Here is a 3,090-nt window from a genome sequence, read left to right as displayed (position 1 = left end):
CAAATCATTTAAACAGATCAGAAAAGTCAAACTTATGACACCTGCGAACCCCCACCTCACGATGAACCCAACTAGAAATCCTAGTAGCTTGCAGATGACTCGGTGAACCCCTAGCTCGCAACCTACCCTGCGAACACCCAATTCGCAACTTGCGCTGTGAACCACTAGTTCGCAACTTATCGTGCGGTCTCCTATTGCTGGCGAACCCCTATTTCTAGCGAACTCCGAACGAACCTACCATTGTAATCAACTGATTGTTTTGTGAATGGTGAACTCCCTTACCTTGGAATACCCACCTACCTTGGCGAACCCCTGTTGTCGAACTTTATATTTTGGTGACTCTACCCTTAGCATAGTTCATTTTACTAAACAATTTATTTGTTATTCTATATGACATCCCTTTTACAATTGGAGGAATCTTTACTCTTGTGACCCCAACATGTTTTTGTCTACCCATTCATTCATCAATTAGACAGATCGCAGGCATCAATGTAACATATCACACCTTATTTCTCATGTATACTAAGTCAACACAGTGATTCAAAACAATTTAAGATTTCAAGGCGTACCTCATTGTCTAGCGAACTCCTTAATCTCTATTTACTTGTTAGTTCATCAATTTATCAAACCATAATTGTACATTAAAGTCCCAACATTCAATCATTCAATCAAGCAATTATAAAAGATCCAGAAATCCAAAATTAACAGTCCGTAATGTCCATTTACAATCCATCAAAATTTATTTAAAATCTAAATATAAGTCTAATCCCTTGGAACAGTCCCACATTGCCTTTGTTTTTGGGGGGTTTGGAAACACAACACATACTCAGGGGATTTTCCTTGCAATGGATCACTAAGAAGGTTCACTTTTGCACTTATCTCGGGAGCTATTTTTTTGGTACATGCAAGGAATGTGAGCTTATTGAAGCTCAGTGAGTGTTTAAACATACTACAAGTAAACACAATCCATCAGGCTAAAAGTAGACATACTATAACAGTTCACACAAATAACAGTTTGCATGATAAAGTAGTTTGCATAAAATACAGTACTCAAAACACGTCATATTGATATATTGGAAATTTGTGACTATGAAACATATTCACAATTTATATGCATTGGATAAACAGATCTCCAAACACTCCAAATGACTTAAAAAGTCATGCGCTGTCCCCAATAAATGTAGCACGAGTGCTCACACTCTCCAAGCACTTCACGTTGTCTATAGTGAATGGAGCTATGCTCTACATTCACTTATCTCTCCAACGCTATCTTCAAGCCACAATGCCCTAGCACGTAATAAAAGGTGAGTAGTCACAATCATATGGATGCTGATGATATTCAACGGTTTCAAATGTTCACAATGCCAACAGATCATTTTTAACGCATTCACAATACACAATATAATAGGGCTCGCAATACAACAAAGCTTGCACAATATAGCATAGTTCGCAATATCACAGTTCATAGTTTAGTAGAGCTCGCGATTCTGCAGGCTCGCAATATCATATGGGTTCGCATATAACATAGGTTCGCACATGGTATAAATTCGCACATAGTATAACAAGGTTCGCATGTATTAGTATAACAGGGTTCGCATGTAGCAAAACAGGGTTCACATATGGTATAATATGGTTTTTAGACTACCTCAGCTCCCCTTAGCACATGAACTGGTGCTCAGTTGCAGTATATATGACCACTCACCTGCTAGTTTGTTGTTTCCTGTTAAACCTAAGTCACATTCTACTTGCCTTTTTCTTTGCTAGAGGAAGCTCCCTCGCGATCTGGGGCTTCACGTATAACACACAAGCATAACAGATTACTATCGTTCTAAGGCAGAATAACCTTCCTAATATCCGAATAGCTCACCACTCAAACCTCCTTGCGAGCTCACTTCGCACAAAACTGATCTTTTAATTTCTTCACTCTCACTCAATTTAATCCCTATTTCTTACTTCCTAATATCATAATTAATTTAATTATAGATCTATACCTCTAATTTGACACAATTCCATAATTCTTCATTTTTTTGGAAAATCACGTTTGTTTTCAATCAAATAGAAGAAAAATCATTTGAGCCGTTCAGATTCAATAAAGACTTGTTAAATTAAGATTATAAAACTCTTAATTACATCAAAATAAGTTTAAAATCGTATTAAAACAGTCACTTAGCTCTCTATTACGAGATCTACCATTTTTAAGCAAAAGCAAGCTTTAAATCAATAGATCTCATGCATTCTTGATTAGATCTATAAAAAGTCGAATTGAAACAACATATTCTCTATTTAAATAATAAGAAAATAGTTTGTTACCTTTGCTTTGAAGAACTCCACAATATTTGGATTAATTTCAACAAAAAGGTGTTAAGAAATAATGGAAAGTTGGAGAAATGATTATTTTTTTTAAAAATTGAAGAAGAAAAATGTGTTTGGATGCTTAGAAAATCAGAACGGTTGAGAGAAATTTGAGAGAAAACTCCTAATTCGGATCTAACTTTTCAAATGAATGGAAATGTGGAGGGAAGGGATAGTAGGTGTTCTTGTATAGCCAACCAATTTTCAAATTTTGGTTTTTTTCCCCTAAGGCCCCTTCCTGTTCTCTCCCTTTATGAACTAAATCTCATTTCAATTAAAACTCTTTATTTTCATATTTGACCTCTAATTTAAAATCTGTTTCAATTGAATCCTTACTAAACATATATTTATTAACTCGATTATCATTACTATTATTTTAATTAATTAATTATTCTATTTTATTTAAATTTTTACTACTCTAATTTTGATATCTCTCTCTTGAGCCCATGACTTAATTAACCAATTCTACTAACTCGATTTCCAGGGTGTAACAGCCTCGGCAGGCCTAGATTGCATGAGTTATGTTGACGAAGTTTAGAAACTAAAACGAATATATAAAATATGGAAATCTAAATTCCCACTTGTCCCAAATGAAAGTATGCGGTCACCTATCTCGATAGCTCCATTCGAGTTGGTGCTACATATTACGTTGTGTTGCAAGCCAAAAGGTCGACTTAATTCTACTCAGATATGTAGCAATATGTGTAACACCCTATACCCAACCCGATCGCTAGGTTC

At 35.4% G+C, this 3,090-nt stretch overlaps 1 long non-coding RNA gene across 1 annotated transcript; it reads right to left on the bottom strand.

Moving 5' to 3' along the window:
• Positions 1–717: 717 nt before the first annotated feature.
• LOC121215479 (uncharacterized) lies at positions 718–2,466 on the bottom strand. Its single transcript, XR_005911339.1, has 2 exons — positions 2,311–2,466; positions 718–1,287 (listed from the first exon to the last, which is right to left on the bottom strand). It is a non-coding gene; the product is annotated as an uncharacterized lncRNA (long non-coding RNA).
• Between the last annotated feature and the right edge of the window lie 624 nt (positions 2,467–3,090).

Source organism: Gossypium hirsutum, chromosome D03, assembly GCF_007990345.1.
Source record: "Gossypium hirsutum isolate 1008001.06 chromosome D03, Gossypium_hirsutum_v2.1, whole genome shotgun sequence".
NCBI lineage: Eukaryota > Viridiplantae > Streptophyta > Magnoliopsida > Malvales > Malvaceae > Gossypium > Gossypium hirsutum.
The sequence above is the reverse complement of the archived record's forward strand: the minus strand, read 5'-3'. Positions and strand labels throughout refer to the sequence as shown.